Genomic DNA, 17,834 nt, shown 5'->3' with positions numbered 1-17,834 from the left:
GTTAATGAGATTTGAAGACTTATAGTAGCTTTGATGTCTGCTGTGTGGGCCTTGATCGACAGCTGTGATTGACAGTTGGCTCACGTGCTGCTCTCCCCAGCTCCAGGTCTCACACTTAGTGGGACTATTGTAACAATATTTTAATAAATTTAATGTTACTTGTTAGCACAATTTAGCTCAAGTAGCTAATGTTAGCCCAAGTGTGTTCCCAGTAAGCTAGTGTTAGCTTCAGTCTAAAGTAGCAGGGCCTGTTTCACGAGCATGAAAGTCAACACCTCGCACTCCTTATTTGGAAAGTCCTGAATGGCGTTGACCATAAGATGCAACTTTGGGCTTCGGAACGGCTCCGATGCAAACCAATGGGTGACATCACACATCTCACTACGTCCATCTTTGTATACAGTGTATGACAATTTCCAAGAAATTTCATGGACCAAAGCTAAGCTATGGTAGCTCCTAGCTGTCAAAGTTTAACAGCAACAAGATGATTGGCTCACACAGTTTGTGGCAAATTCTGATTGGTTTAACGTAGAGAGTGTACGCCCTCAGTCAGCTGATTGAGTTGGAAGCGGGAAGAGGAAGAGACAGTTTAGATACGTAGAGTAAGATTTTGCTAAGCTTCATAGCAACATACAAGTTATTAAGTAATAAGTTGATGATTTTCCAGTAAACAGTAACATGCCTCTGGCTTCCTTTAGGCAGACAACAGGTCTGGGATATTTTACCGTCCTCCTTCTGTTCTCCAGAGCTACAGACTCTTGTTTCATTCTGCTGCAGCTTTAAAAGGAGAAACAGCTTTGGACTACAACTAAAATACCAAAAGTACACTGGATATAGATCAAAGTGATCCTCTGTTCAGAATATTTTTCTTCTTATACAGAGTTATGGCGACACAGAGAACATATGAATGCTGTCTGGAGACTCAAAGTCACCCCAGTGAAGCGTCTCTTTTATCAGAATTCACTGTTCATCTTGTCTCCTCAGACACTGAGACTGAAGTTTAGACCAAGGACACCAACAAGCTCCAGTTACTGAACAAGTGCAACTCCCACCAGAGAGAAGCACCTCCTGTTGTTGTTGTTGTTGTTGTTGTTGTTATGGCTGCGATGAAGTGACCTTGGACTTGTTGTGCTGTGAGAATTCAAGACAAAACTCGTGAGGAGTTTTTGTTTTCCATCAACATTCAGCTGCAGCAGATAAAGTCCTCAGAGAGCCAGACGTCCACAATCACAACAGGTTTGTTTGTAGCTTTTCTCTTTTATATGCAAGGCTGCTGGCTTCTTATTTAATAGTTAAAGTTGCAAATTTGCCTCATTAGTTGCTGATCATTTTCCCAGATGATGGTTATCGCGTTAATAAGTAATGAGAGTCAGGTGTGTCTGCAGCAGCTGTCGCCTCAGCATGTTCATATCAGAGAGGAGGAAGTCCGAAAACGGGAGCAGGAGCAGCTATAACATTTACATATTTCAGCTTGTGGGACACCTCCATAGATGATTTATATTGTATGAATTATAGATAATAACTGTTACTGACAGTCACAAGCCACTCCGGTGATCACAGAAGAAGAAAAAAAACTCTTTTATATTCCAAGAAGTAAGTTAAAGTCCTCATACTTCAGCATTAAAGTGGAGTTTGAGAGTGTAAATGTATAAATGTTCTGCTTCTGCTTCACCGAGAGACTTTCCGACAGTCCTGAGGAGTAATTATGAATCTTCGCTCTGAATGGCTTAAAGTCATCAAACAGCTCCGTCCTCTGCGCCACGCCTGAGCAAACTCTAAAGAAGCCATTTAGTAAGCAGGATTTCCCTTTAAATCCGCTGATTAAGGCGCGTTGGATTAAAACCGACTGAATGCATAAAGAGCTGGAGAGCAAACTGTGTGGATGTTTTTGTTTCGGTGTACAGTGAATTAACTGACTTTGCATTGTTTATCTCTGGCTATAATTTTCAACAAATGTTTCTAAAATCATAAATCTTACAGTAAATACATAAAGCTTTATTTGTTGTCCCTCACGGTGACGTCAAGGGAACAACTATGGATCACAAAAACACACATTCTCAGAAGCTACTGTTAATTCACTAAAATTGGATGCATTTCCTTCATCCAGTCTTGCACTGACTGGTTAAAGGAAGCGTAACATTTCTTTAAATGTACCTCTAGCAGTGCAACTGAGCATTGTTTTTACGAGTGTGTCGCTGTTATGTTTGCACACACACAAGCAAGCGGACCATGCAAAATTAACATCTTGCCGTTGTTTTCACACTAATCCGCTAATTGACAGTTGGTGGAGGTAACATGCAAAGAAGTGCAGCAATGATGCACCAATAAAAGCAGTGAAGAAGAAGATGGCAAGCTAGTTAACATGAATGAGTCAACAATGAACAATAGAATATATATTTTAAAAAGGCTTTTTGTGACATGTAACATGTTTGTTAGATACACGCAAGGTGTTTTGGCGAGTAACAGTGAATGAAAACATAACTTTTGTTTGTTTACAAGAAAACCCCGCAGGGCAGCTTTAATTCTGGTCCATGTGTTGTGCAGCATTTCACACAATGCTGGTGAGATTTGATTAAAAAAAAAAAAAAAATCTCCTTTTTAACAAGCAAGGAAAATATTCCAGTATCGAGAGAAATGTGCATCATCACAAACAAAGGGAACTGCAAAACATTATTTGACCTTAAAGTTCCTGGTGGCCTCAAGGTTTACAGTGAGCCACAGAGTCCACGGTTTATTTATTGCTTGTCATCTCTCTCTATAAAGTGTGAAATGCTCCAAAACAAAGTAAAGAAGACATATACACAACAAAACTTCAAATACAAGATGAAGAAGCTCAAACCTTGATCATCTCAGCCTTAATTCAGCTTAATTTATAGATATTATGACTTTCTTGAATTGCCACTTTTGTAGTATGAACATACAAACTCAATCAGATGGTGAGGCAAACTGAAACCATCATGATATGTCGTTTTTTCTGAAGGATATACTAACTGACATTGAAGTGTTTTTTTTGTTTTCATGTTTTATTTATGTTTCTGAGCTCTTCAGTTCTCTCCATGTGTGCCTCTATTTAGCCCCTCAATGTTAAAACTTTAGATGACCGGAGAGCAAACTGTCAGAAAAGTGTTTGATGGAGCCACAGACAGCAGAGAAACAGATCCAAAAGTCCTGTGAAGCTCAACCAGTAGAGAAACTCCTCCACGGTCAGTGGTTTTATTTCCACTGGGACTCTCTAAACTCAGAGTCCGTGCACTCTCTCTCTGTGCTGTGAGCTGCTGCAGATAAGAGCGACATGTACATATGATGACACCGAGGTGTCGATATCTGTCTCTGTCTGCTGCTTCTGTCTTCTGTTCACATGCTGCGTCATCCTGTTGGCTGTGTTGGTGCAGAGACAAAGAGGAAAAACTACTGCTACCAAAAAACCCTCCTGGCTGAGCCAACGCTTTCTGTCTGACGGCCTCCTGATACAATCCAGATGAGACTGGACTCTTCCAAAGGTTTATCAGCTGCAAACAGCAGCACAATTACACCACAATCTACAATGGAAACGCTTACTGGAAACAGCTTCTGGAAATTTACATAACTTAGAACGAATGCCTGTCTCTTTTTTATCGTCTCTGCTTTTCTTTTCGTTTTTCTCTCTTCAGTCTTGCAGCTTCCCAGCATTATTCTCAGCTCCACGGTTAAACCCGTTAACTTGCATTACACGGAGCAAAAGGATTCCCTCAGTGTCATTCACATTGCTGTGATTTCCAGGACTGTTGTGTTGTGCTGGCAGGTTTCAGTTACACAGCGATTAGTGAAGGAAACATAGAAAAAACATCGTCTTTTCTATCCAAAGCAGCTTAACACACACAAACATCTTCCCAATCCATCTTTGCAGACCACAGGAAGTAGTTTCTGGGATGCATTTCTTATTTGTTATTGTCTTATTTCTGTCACATCACAAGGTTTGAGATCTTCGTAGAAACAGCAGGATGGTGAAACGGGGGGGGGGGGGGGGGGGGAGATAAGCTGTTATTTACCCCAGAGGCTCATAGTGAGTAGATAGGGCAGCTTTAATGCAAATGACTCCAGAAATCAAAGCGTGTGATGTTTTCCGTTATAACTTGTTGACACTGAATGACTGGAGAAGTGGAACTTGTTGGGAGTAATCAGGCAAGACAGCGAAGCTCGAAGCCGACACGGTGGACAGACTTAACTGAGCATGTAAAATCACAACGTGCTGTTCCTCCTGCTTTGTTCGACAGTCTCCCTGCAGAGCAGGAAGCTCGCTGATCTAACCAAGCATGCTGTGTTAGCAGATGCTGAGACGATCTGCAGGATTTCTTTAATGATTTCAGATGCAGGTTTGTCTCTCAGTTTCTTATGAAGAAAAACAACTACAAACAAAAACAAAGCAAAACAATCATTCATCCTTGAAGACCCAAGTTTAGGAGGACATGATTTTGCTCGTGTTTTTTTTTTTTTATGCAGTGAATATATTTACTGCAGACAATGTGCAGAAGAAGTGTGGCGACAAATCCCTGAGCTGATTCTTGACACTTTATGCTAATCTGCTCTATTATTTGCTTCCATTTGCCCTTGATGGAGACAGCTGCACCCTCAGGCGTGTTGGAGAAACTGTTCTTGGATTAATGCATGCCACACACACACACACACACACACACACATATCTGACTTTCACTACTGATCTGTGTCACCACTACAGCCAGCAGATATTTATGAAATTTGTCATCCAAAACAACAGGAACAGTTTCTGTGAATAAAAGCATCTGCTTGAGTTTAATATGCCGTTGGAAATGTAAAAAATGGATTATTATGATAAAATGTTGAGAGGTTGAACACAGCTGATTGTTTTTTCAAAAGAAGAAGAATACAGTCGGTACATTTACCTCCATCTGCTTTTATTCGCATATTCAATTTCAGTGGAAACACTGAAAATTCGGAATGATTCCAAAATACTGCAAAAAAGTTTTTACACTTGGCTGCGGTGGAAAAGTTGGTGCATAGAAACAAACTTATAGATTGAATGATGTAAATGAAGCATGTGACTTCCACTGAAGAGACAAATACATCAGATCTGTTTGGAGCGATGAGGAGACTGTAACGTTCCTCAAATTAATATATGAAACAAAAACCAGTTTCACCGGTTGAGGTTTGACTGACACTCTACTTTAATTACATCATCTTGTTGCGCCCTTTTCTTCTGCAATGGTTCGATTACCACTAACTGGAAAATTAGCGCCACCAACTGTTTATCTTAACGATCTAACTCCAAATATTTACATAAAAGCCGTGGATGGCATCGTGTAGTAATTTGAATGATCTTTTACTGATTTTTTTTTTTTAATTTTTTTAATTCAGTTTAAAATTACTCTATTGAGCCACTCTGTCAGTTGGAGCAGTTAGGGGTTAAGCGCCTTGCTCAAGGGACCTAAAGTAACCCCCACCGCTAACCTCCACCTTCTGGATAAATCCACACTCCTCTAAACTTAACATCAAATTCTAACCCCTATTGAAGTTTTAGATTGCGGCGGCAACAAATTATTGTTTTTCATTATCATTTACTCTATTTTCTTGATTAATCGATTAATCATTTTATCTATGAAAGTGTCGAAAAATGTGAAAAATGCACATTCTAGTTTTATAACGTTCAATTAAAATGTGCAAATTGAAAATTCAATGGAAAAATCCAACATAGAGCTCAAGGTGACGTCTTCGAACGTCTTGTCCGACCAACAGATCCAAATGACACATAACAAGCTTCACATCCTCATAGCTGCAACCAGCATTTAAGCTTTTAAAAAAAAAAGTTTTTTATGCCTGGCTGTGGTGGAATGGATAATCAGATGTGTGAACTGGGAACAAACAAGAAGAGGGAAAAAAGGCAAAAAGAAAATTTAAAGAATGAATATTGGAGGCAACATGACTGGTGTCTGGTGATGAAAAAACAAATTTTAATATATAAAGTCTAAACCAGAGGTTTACAGATTTAAATGCAAAATACAAGATGAAAAAAATACAAGCAGGTATTAACAGGCAAGTTGCTTAAAACTAAATAAACCACAAATACAGACCTGGAGTTTAATTATGGAGTTTATTCGCAACAAAATATTTAGCAGGTCTCAAAATTAAAACCTAATTATTTTCTATTTTCTATTATCTATCAAGGCATATTCAATGTGCATATGCATAAGTTTAATTGTGGCATTTTGTTATATAGTTGCATGGATTGAGAGGCTGACATAGCCAGACTGTGATCTGAAAGAACCGCAAATAGAAACACACAACCTCTGATTGTAATAAGGTGTTTCGCACGCTGATTTTGAACTAGGAAAACACACCTTCTCTTCTAAAGTTTTTTATTGCATATTTTTTTTAACGCACAAAGAAGTATGTTTTGTTTGGTTCCAGTTAAACTTATGTTTTCTTTTTTGTGCTTTAATGTTTAGCCTGCGGGTAAAATCAGGCCACTTATCGATCAATCTACAGCGAGAGAAATGTCACAGTGTGGCTGTGGATCAGCAGATTTGGCCTTTCTGGATAAATCTCATTAACTCTGTAACATTGCCGTTCTGCTGTCAGTCATCAAACCAAAATGTCAGGAGAAAGCTGGCACCTTTTGCTCCGAACGGTGAGGTGATTCAAACAAGGTGATCAAACATTTAGGAGGCAGAAACATTTTGTTACTCATTTAGTTTATCTAGCAACAACACTCTTTAATTTTCATAGAAGTATACTGAAATATTGAGTGAAAAATGTGTATCCAAAGACTTTCTATGTAGAGAAGAGTTCATTTCAGTTTCAGATCAAATTCAATCAGCCATTCTCTTTCAAAGAGATTTCTTTCAAAAGACATTTTTTTCTTTTTGGATTACGATCACTACCTGAAGTTTACAGTATGACCTAATACCATAGACTGTATATAAAGATGGATTTAGTGAGGTGTGACGTCAACTAGTGGTTTGCATTGGAGCCTGTTTGAAGCCCAGAGTTGCAGCTTATGATCGGCACCATCTTTTCCATTTGGAGCCAGGACCTTCCAAATAAGGATTGTTTCCTTTCATGGTCTGGAAACACGCCCCGCTACCTCAGACTGAAGTGAACGCTAACTTACTGGGAACACATTAGCTACTTTTAGGTGAATTGTCCTAACAGGGCAGGCATCATACTCAAGTAACATTAAACTTACTAAAACATTGCTACAATAGTCCCCTGGAGCCGGGGAGAGCAGCAGGTGAGCCAACTGTCAATCACAGCTGTCAATCAACGCCCACACAGCAGACGTCAGAGCTGCTATCAGTCTTAAAATCTTACTAAGGGAGCAATAATTTCCAAAATAACCACCAGCACACTTATTAGAGGGTCCAATTTGAGACTATAATGACTCATTGAAAAAAACTATTTTTTTTAGTATTTCTAAAGAGAAACTGAAGCTTCTTGAATGGGAGTCAGTTGGAGTCAGGATCTAGCAGCCGTTGGTGCCACTGCAAATAAGGGATTTCTGCATTGGCAATTTAATTTTAATATTGTTTATTTCATTATTATTATTACCTTACTTCTGTCTATTCTCATTCTTCTGTGTTGCATTGTTGGGAGCAAACACCAAGACACATTCTTTGTATGTTTACATTGGCTAATAAAACAGATTCTGGTTCTGACTGAATGGGTTATGTCATGCTGACATAACATCCCAAAACCAAGAATCATAAAGATACAGTAAATCTCCAAGGTTGTGTAAATAGCCTATTAATTTCTGTCAGAAGCTTACTGGATGTGTTTATATGCCCAGACATCTTTGCAGCCTTGTTTCTTCCCTTAACGATAATTAAAGTGATATAAGGCCTTACACGCTGCTACTGATGTTTCTAATTTGATCACATAGCCTATGGCATTTTGTTGAAAAGCGGCCACGGTATAGGCGAAGCGAGACGATAAAGTTCATGATGATAAATAATGAAAGTAAAGTTCATGCACAAATCATTCAATCATACTGCTTGCTTTTGTTTATTTGCACATTATCGGTCACACAAAGAGACAAATCATATATAAATATAATGCCTGTGGATCCTCATGTCGCAGGATTACAGATAAATGTAGCATGATGCTTATGAAGCAAGATGTAAGAAGTACATTTATATCTTAATTGCACATATTGTGTTGTAGATGTTTTATTGGAAGCCAATAAAGTGATGAAAGCAGCTGTGCTCTGTGAGATCACCTGAGCCAGAGTGTCAAAAGGGCTTCCAAGCATGCAGTATCCTGACACAACCAGTAAAGGTTTGGTTATTGTTTGCATATTGCGTAGTAAACATTACTGTTCAGGGTATACAATATTAAAATCACCTTGCCTGCCCCACAGAACTAAACCGTTGTTATGACTGTGGTTGTAATTTGTATTAAAATGAGTTTTGCTTCTTCAGACTGGATGTGTCTGTGTCAGGTGTGTGTGTGCATTTATGTAAATAGGCAGACAAGGGAGGTGATTGGTGGATCAGTTTCCAGCTCCAGCAAGTGATTGGCTGCTTTAAGAGGAAGTCAGCTATATATAAAGAGCCAAGATGGCGTCACTGCTGCGTAAGGGCATCTCCCATCTTCCTCCTCTCCCAACCGACCACATTTCTTATCCTGATGTTGTTTAATCATGGTTTTGTTCTCTTTTTTTTAAGCTAATAGAGTTTGATTTAACTTCAGGGTGGACAAAGGCAAACATAACAAAACAAAACACTTCTAACTAGGAAGTAACCGATATAAACTCATGAAAACAAAGAAACTAAAAGACAACAACTTACCTCCCTACTTAACAAAACATGAGAAACCAGAAGTCCACTCCTATCTACATTATTTAACTTTGTAAATAAGCCTACTTTCTTTATATTGAGCCAGTTGTCTCTGTGGCTTCATGGGACTTGGGGAAGATGGATGTTGTATTCATGTTGTGTCTTAGACACTCCTAGACTGGGTATAACACCTGTCTAAATTGGCGGCTTCAAACAATCAATCAACTTGTGAAGGAGGTGTCACTTTACCCTGAAGAGTAGATCTTTCATTCTCGAGACAAACTTCTCGATTAGTGCCAAATGAGTCAGGCCATCTGCTCAGTGATGCTTAGCATCAAAAGCACTAAAAATGACAGATGAAAGACTAGAGTTGAACGCCCTCAGAGGAGTGTGAGTTTAGGTCAGGCTTGACCAACTTTAAGAAGGAGAAAGATAATAAAACAAGCTTTGGTTTACAGTCTGAATATCAAAATATCTGATGTAAAAATAAGCAGCATGACACAGGAGTTTTATACTTGCCCTCCATAAATACCGTTGTCAGTGCTGTTGAGCCTGAGATGAGCTGCACAAAACCTCAAAATGTCTTCTTCAAGACATCAATGACCGCAGTGATGTACATCCGAATGGCCGTGACTGTCCTCTAAAGAAAAACGACATAGTAGGTCGTAATGTCAATTGGCCAAAAAACAACTGATGACAGATGCCATCTAACGGCCGTAGTAATCATGACCCGGAGCAGTGGAGCAGTTAAGATGACGTCTATCAGTTGACAAATTTCATTTTTTGGAGGAGGATGAGTGGATGCAGGATTTAACCCAACTCTGGGACAGCTGCGAGTCGGGACACTTTTTTAGAAACCACGACTACGATCGTTCCCTAACCTTAATCCTGTGGTTATTATTGTTGCCATGACGATGAAGGTCACCTAACTTTAAGGACATCTCTTTTTCTCCAACCTTAACAGAGTGATCATTTTAACCCAACCTAACCATGATCTTTCCATAAACCTTACAAGTGATTTTTGTGCTTAAATCTAACCAGACTTTAATCAAAGCGTTATCACATCATAAAACATCATTATTTTTGTGATTTGTGACGGTTTTGGAAAGCACAGACAAATGATGTCCTGCTGATTGCTGCCAATAGGGGCGCCAGATTAGAAAACACTCCTATGTGATGTTCTGGAGTCACATGGTCAAACGATGTATTTGGTCGTTTAATTTAGAGGACTTGTTGGAACGGCCCAATGATTACGTATCAAAAATATCTGAAAGCTCTGAGTTCACCTATTCAACATATGCTAATATCTTTCTTTTCATATTTAAATTATCGTTGTTAGCTTCCCTTTTCCTGCTGCTTCATACTGACATGCAGAAAACTTATTTAGCTTATTATTAATATTCATCTAGCAACAGCTTTCTCACAAACTTAAACCACATAAATGCCACTTCTTGAGTGGAAAATATAACCACATGATTATCACTTGAAAGCAGGAACAGATATGACTTTAAAGCACACGTTGGGTGTCTCTGCAAGAGGAGGGAAGACTCAGGCAGGGAATCTGGGTAGGGAGGAGCAGGGTGTGAAATATATTCCTTTCTGACAGGTAAGAAACAACTCTTCAGTCCTGTCTGCGATTAAAAGTGGCAATTCAGAGCAGTGTTCTGAGAGTTTAAGCAGCCTCCGAGCAGATTTTATCCTTCTGGTTAGCTGGTTTTTCTCCTAGTACTGACTGGCTTACGCTGTCTCCCATCACTGCCAACCAGAGAGAGAAAGAGAGAGACTGTTAGATACTTGAAGCTCTTGTCACTCAGGTCAATCTTAATAGAGATCTTTCTCACAGCCTGGAGAAACCGCTGAAGCTCAAAGCCCTGCGGAGACAAAAAGCTGGCCCGAGAGTCCATTAGCGCCTTCCAAAACGTCACATGACAGATGTAAAAAGAAGCTATATGAGTATTTTCTATTCTTCCACCTTTATTGTTAAAGTTAATTCAATTGGATGTCTGAGCCTCGGTGTGTAGAATGATGTATGTGCAGAGTTTGAAACTAGAAGGCTGTTTTCACATTCATCTACTCAAGGGGGGAGAAAGTCTCTCTGAGCTCACTAGAAATCAAAAAACAGTCTCCCTGAAAGGCTCTCGGAGGCAGTCAAAATTGTCTTTTTGAGCTCATCGTCGTATGTGGAAGTGGTAATTGACAGCTCGACAGAGGATTGAGTCGTCTTTACTGCAGTCTGTTTCTGCAGTAAAGACGACGGAAGACGCTTTGGACTCATTTTTACCCGTCATAAATTTGGCAGAAAAAACATGTTACGCAAACCTCCTGATACACTGACAGGACTCAGACTGGAAGAAACTCACTAGCCTAGCAACAGTAAGGCTACAAACAACCCATAATGCAACACTCTTTGGAGGAAGTGGTGTTACACTACTATCACTCTAATCACTACTCTCTCCATTCAAAAAGAATATCAAATATATCATTCAATATCATTCAAAAAGTGAACTTATAACTGTCCAGTCTTCAAATATAAAACCACCCCAATGTCTTATATTCTGGCCAATACGGTACTTACATACTACATACAATTTTAATTATATGTAGTATCATTTAATGCAGGACTTTTACTTGTAATGGAGTATTTTTTACATGGAATCACTGATATTTTCACTTGAGTAAAACATCTGAATACTTCCTTCACTGCTGATTAAAGCACAGTGCAAATTGACTTTCCCTTTTATGAGTAAAACCACTAATTGCAGTGATTCCCCTGAAATGAAATGAAGCATTATTTTAAATTATTTTCCAGCCATGTGGTTACTTGTGCCATATTATATTTATAAAGTTGCTGAATTGTGAAAAAAAAAAGTGGATGAAAACTATTGATTATACCGTATGTACTGGGAGAGCTCGATACCGCTGGATAATGCTGTTTGTATTATTAATTTCTAAACCAAGGTTTGATATTTGAGTCTTGAAAAGTCAAAAGTCAATACCTTCAAGGAACTTTTAATAGAGCAGAGCAACACAGCGTGAAGTGGTCGTACTGCATGTTAAGTCTCTCTCTCTCTCTCTCTCTCTCTTTCTCTTGTTGCATGTCGACACACTCCGGCCCACCTGGCTGTTAGCATTCAGTCTGGGTTAAGAGCAGAGAGGTGTGCCGGCGTCAGCAACATAAATGACTGTTGGGAAGGCGATCATCATGCAGAGCTGCTCGCTGGAGTCAGAGAGAAAACCCTGTCAGCCTCTAAGTGAGTGTGTGTTTGTGTGTGAATGGCTGAAGAAACTGTAATCACCATGCAGGACTGGTAGCGAGAGTCACAGAAGAGGTCTTGTCTGGATTTTGTGTGTGTGTGTGGACGGTTTGGGAGATCCTCTAAGGTGGTCAAACACACACACACACACAGAGGAGATAGAAGATTATGCATTGACCTGCCTGTCATTATGCGCTTGATGTTCCTCATGCTGATTGCGTTGATGTCTTTTCATCCTCTGAGGCTGTTTATGTCACTCAGCTGCTTAATGAAAAATACATTCATGTCAAAATATTAATTACTGTAACAAACAATCAGACACCTTATTAAAAAGAAAACAGAGAGCCACGAAAATTAAACCTAATTGGATGAAGCGTGAACTTCTTTCCAAGACAAAAACTAGAGGTTATTAAACAGCTCAAACAGATTAAAATTGCATCATGTTTAGAATAGTTATAATGGAAAATTATTTGTTGACTCATATACTCGCTATCTTCATCATTCATGTTAGTTTTCTGTTGATTGTTTGATCGTTAAATCGACTGTTAAGTTAATCAACTAATCGTTTAAGTCGTGTATCAAAATGCCAAATATTCCAGCGTCTCTAACATGAGGATTTGCTGCTTTGCTGTCATGTATCTCCGCTGCAAATCTTTGGATTTTTGAGTGTTGGTCGGACGAAACAAGTAAAGCGAAAATGTCACCTTTCAATCTGGGAAGCTGTGAAGGTCATCTTTCACTATTTTCTGACATTTTATAGACTAAACAATCAGTTATTCCTCAAATTAAATGACAAATGAATAGCTGATTTAAAAAAAAAAAAAAAACAACCCTTGGCTGCAACCTTAATTCATATTCAAATCACGTCTTGTTTGTCATTTTTTATAAAATAGAACAGCTGTAAACACATCTGCATGAACTCTACCACATGTGAATTATAAGCACTTCATGTTACCATGTACAGTACATCAATCAGACAATTAAACCTCATTGATTGCAGCAAACATTACAATAATATTTACTATAAATGTCGTTTGTTGCAGTCTCAGATAACATCAGAAAAGGATGTTTAATCATAACTTGAATATTGAATCCAATTGCATTTTTGTGGCTAGATTCCAGTTTCTGATATCCTGATAGATGGACAGCAGCTCAGCCTGTGTTTAGAATTTCCCATGCAGCCAGCCACAGAGCAGATATTAGCTTGGACTTATCAGCAGGAGCCACAAAGGGCTGCGGGTGAAATGGAGCTGATACCGAGGCGGGACACGGCTCCGCTGGGAGGAAGCTAACGATCGTCCCCATTTACGGCGCCTGACACTGGGCCTGGGGCACTGCCACAGCAGCCTCTCTGTGGAGGAGCGACAGCAACAGCAACAACTGGTGTATAATTTTAATGTTAACAGAAGAATCACCTTATTCTATAAAATGACTTAAAACCTCTCCCTCTTCCACATTAGATCATGAATAGTGCTGAAATGTTGATTTATTAATTAGTTCATCACCAGAAAATAAATAAAAGTGAATCATTAAGGTCATTGGTTTCATCTTTTCAATGTCTTTCGCTCTTTAAAATAGTTGTAAATTGAATTTACTGTGACATTTAAGAAAAAAACTATTTTATGACATTTTAATTACTGTAAATAATGGAAAAAATAACTGCAAAATAAAATATTGTTCTAATCACATTAGATTTCCCCTCTGACGACAGTAAACCTTTTCTTTCTGTCATGTTGAAATTGTGTCTCAGCCTTGTGAGTTGATATGTGATTTTAAAAACTTAAACTCTACTTCAAGCCAATTTTATTTACAGTATATGAATTTGCCACAATGGGCTTTACAAGCTGCACATCATAGTCATCTATTCATCCTGTATGTTAAAAGTAGATTCAGTTGGTTTAACTGAGTCTGATTGTCAAATGTGTCATGGCAACGCATATGAGGTATCATGTTGTCACAGTTTAAAGATTAAAATAGATTAAAGATCCCCCCCAGACATGTTTTTAGACATATAAAAATACTCTTCAATTGGCTTCCAAACTAGTTGTGATGTCACAAATCATGCTCTTGGCTACACGCCTTAAACTCAGATTTAAGGTGAGCACAGAGAAACTTCCACCCCTTCAGTAGATCCATGTGAAAACAAACTGCATGTTTGATGGACTCAATGTGCAAAATGACCTGTAATATTGAGGTTAAAGTCATTAGAAAATGCTCTACATGGCAATATCATATTCAATCAATGACTACCAGAGGAACAGTGGCTGTCCTGACCTCCTCTCTCAGGTGTAACTGGAGCAATTTAAAGTAGGTCAATTCTAAAAAGAGCAGCATGCAAGCTCAGCAAAAAACATTTTTCCAGAATAAAAGAAGACGCACTGTTGTGAGAGGCCGTGAGGTGGTTTGCCTTTTTTTAAAAGTCGATACATAAAGTAATGTGCGTCAAGAGCCGTATCTCAGGGATATAAAACACTCCACTGAAGTGATTTCAAACATAAACAAACAAGTGATAAAAGGCAACTGTGTGCCAGTTTTCTCACTGTGATTACAGTGTGAACAGACCTGTGACTAAGAACTGGAGTTGGTGAGAACATCAACATATCAGGGATGCAGGAATCGTGGGAGGTGTTTTTCAGCTTTTCTCGGTGGTTATCCACCTTTTTTTTTTTTTTTTTTTTTTTAAAGTGGTTAGACTGCACAACCTCTACTTTGGTGATGATTCCTGCTCTCTGTAAAACTGTATCCTGATATTTCTGAGTGAAACATCTTAATAAATGATGATTTGTGGTCTGAAGAGGTTCAGCAGTTGCAGCAGCTGTTCGTAAGTTCAAACTAGCTAAGTTAAAACATAACTGTTCACTACGTGGAGATTTACAAATTAAAACCAGTTGCATCACACAAACTAGTTGTTACATAGAGATTATTTGTTACTAAATATTAACTGCTAATAATTAGTTATACTAAATACTGAAATTCGATATTTTCCTCTCTGTAAACTGCATGAAAAGGTTTGAAGTTCTGGAGCCGGTTGCACCAGCTGTTCATTAGCTCAAACTTAGCCTAACATACTGTAAGTGTTTATTAAGTGGATATTTACAGATCACTAAATTAAAGCCAGTTGCACCATACAAACTAGTTTTTACATAGAGATTAGTTGTTACTAAATATTTACACCAACGAACTGTTGCGTAAGACAGCTGAATGAACCAACTGACAAAGCTAATGTTAGCTTGCTAATATCTGACCCGTCTAGATTGATGAGTAAAAGAGGTAGCATGGTCGATATATCTGACCTGACACTTTACATCTCAAAAACACACACTAGACCTCAAATTACAAAACTTAAAGTTTATAAGTAGAATAACTGCTAATAACTAGATAGCGAGAGTAAATGACCAAATAACAGTTAGCTCAGCATAATCGGATATTTTCCTCTCGCTGTAAACTGCATGAATACTACAAATTCTAAAACACATATTTCTCCAGGTATGCAGATATAAATAAAACAAAATCACACCTCCATTCACAAAGGATTGGTAGTTACATTTTTTTTGTTTTTTTGTTTAATTGTTTGTTTTTTTTAAATCTTTTGGCCCCTAAAACAGTTATTTTTGGAGGTTATGTTACAGTTTGTGATGCTAACAGTGACTCCCTGTTTACTGGCTGCTTTTTATTGGACAGCACTACAGATGTTTCCTAGCAACTGATTGACATATAACTAAAGTGATTACTAGCTCAGACAAGTTTTAATGGTGCAACCTGATTTAGTAAATCACTAGTTTGAAACTAGCTAGTTACTAAGAACCTAAGAAGGACTTAATGCACAAACTTATGGATGGATTTACGATAACATCCCCCCTGAGCTGCTGATGCTTGGAGATTTTAAATTATAAAGCTAATCAGAATGTTCTGTTGAGGGAATCTTAAAGCCTGTTGGAGAGCAAACACTTGGATGTCTAATAGATTATATGTGTATCTCTTGAAAAGCAGATACTTCCTTCTCTGTGGATCTGATGCACCGAAGCAGTCAAATGGTATATCAAAGACCAGAGAACAGCAGGGGAAAACTCAAAATTTTGCCAGTTTCTTCAACATTTTAGATATTTCCACGGTAAGATATGACAGCAAACCTTTTGCCCTCAGCCAAAAAGCTTTGCATCTGCCTCTGTACACCAGGAAAGGTCTGATAAAAGAATCCATTATGAAGGTTTAACACAGAGCCAGACATTAAAGATCTTATCTGGATCGATGAGTCACAATACCGCTGTCTGTTTGAGCGTCTGCGTTGCAAAAATTTGACTTTGTGCTTTGCCTCGATGCGATTTCCGATTGTAATCGTGCTCAATTGAAAATCGTTGTGTGACGTAGCTGTGTGTTTATGTAAAGCTTACTTTAAAAAAGGCACCAGACCATTTGAATCTAATCTCATCTCAGATTCTTATTTGTTTTGCATCGACACCACAATATAGTTCTGATCACAAAACATCACTTACTTTAACTACATGATACTAATGTTGACACACATTTAGAATTATTATATATATCTTTCTTCACTTGTTTGTTATTATTTGTTATTTAAAAGGTTTTTAAATGTTGTTTTAAATGTTTTTTACTTTACAATAAGACGAAAGCATCTTAAACATCTCTGATCCATGTGAAGATTATAGTTTCTCTCTGTGTCTTCGAGGTGAGACGATGATTCTCCTTCTTCATCACCATGCGGGAAATATTTTTACCTCCTCTGCCGCACATCGCTGCCCTCCTGTTTGACATTTCTATCAGAAGTCGTCATGCAGGCCGACCGTCTTCTCAGCAGGACAGTGAGCTGAATATTCAGAGCTGGCTCACTCTAAATATTCTATCGGGATCATCTGAGAGCAAAAAAACACCTGAATCAAACATCAGATGTGCAGTGTATGAGTCAGATTCATTAACAAGTTTGTTCAAAGAGCTGAATTTGCTTGTGGTTTAATCACTGAAAAAGTGTAGTTTTTATCTCACCTGCTCAAATATAAATAATTTTGATTCTCTATATTGTTAAAAAAAGATCATCTGAAGTCTTTGTTGTCTGAAGGAATGTAACTCTGACTGGTTTTCTTATTTATTTCTTCAGTTAAGAATGTTTTCAGGTTTTAATAAACACAACATTGTTGTTCATTTAACAAACATAGATATTGCTTGGCCCATAAATAACTAAAGTCAACTCAGGATTGACAGCAGCTCATGTGTCTGCAGCAGCAAACTGTTATTGTTATATCACTTTCTGCTTGTTGACAGGCTTCATTTGAGACCTTTAGCTTCTTCTATTTGTGTTACAGTATATTTCCTGGAACATGTATTTGATATTTGTTGAGATATTCTGAGATTTTTGACTCCAAGCTAATGCAGAAGAGGAATAGTACTCTTTTTTCTCCACTTACATTAAACTTACATTAAAAAAACAAAAAAACCCAGCACATCCAGAACATTTCCAGTTTTACTGTTGATTTAGTGTCTAGAATCTCATGTTTTTAACTTAACATTTTTTCCTTCTGAAGCTCTAAGTGACTTACAAATTCAATTAAGTCATATTTTTTTATGGCGTTAGCTGAGACTGGTTAATCAAACCTCACTGTGGTTAACACAACCGCAACTGAGCAACTTTACGCTGCCAATATGAAGTGTTTTCTGGCTGGAACCAAGTAACATTAACGTGAATAAATACAAATAAAAACAGAAAAAGTGATTTTTGTTTATACACTTATTATTGTTATTATTATTATTATTATTATTATTAATATTAATAAAAACACTT

General features: G+C 38.0%; 1 long non-coding RNA gene across 4 annotated transcripts; it reads left to right on the top strand.

Moving 5' to 3' along the window:
* The first annotated feature begins 688 nt into the window (after positions 1-688).
* On the top strand, positions 689-17,466 carry LOC121909024. 4 transcript variants are annotated; one of them, XR_006099355.1, is made up of 4 exons: positions 689-1,236; positions 11,915-12,037; positions 16,031-16,151; positions 16,728-17,466. It is a non-coding gene; the product is annotated as an uncharacterized LOC121909024 (long non-coding RNA). The 4 variants fall into 4 exon arrangements; XR_006099354.1 differs by lacking the exon at positions 689-1,236 and adding an exon at positions 10,328-10,392; XR_006099356.1 differs by lacking the exon at positions 689-1,236 and adding an exon at positions 11,099-11,159.
* The last annotated feature ends 368 nt before the right edge of the window (positions 17,467-17,834 follow it).

The sequence above is a fragment of the Thunnus maccoyii genome, chromosome 12 (genome assembly GCF_910596095.1).
Source record: "Thunnus maccoyii chromosome 12, fThuMac1.1, whole genome shotgun sequence".
Classification (NCBI taxonomy): Eukaryota; Metazoa; Chordata; class Actinopteri; order Scombriformes; family Scombridae; genus Thunnus; species Thunnus maccoyii.
This window is presented reverse-complemented; position numbering and strand designations above follow the sequence as displayed.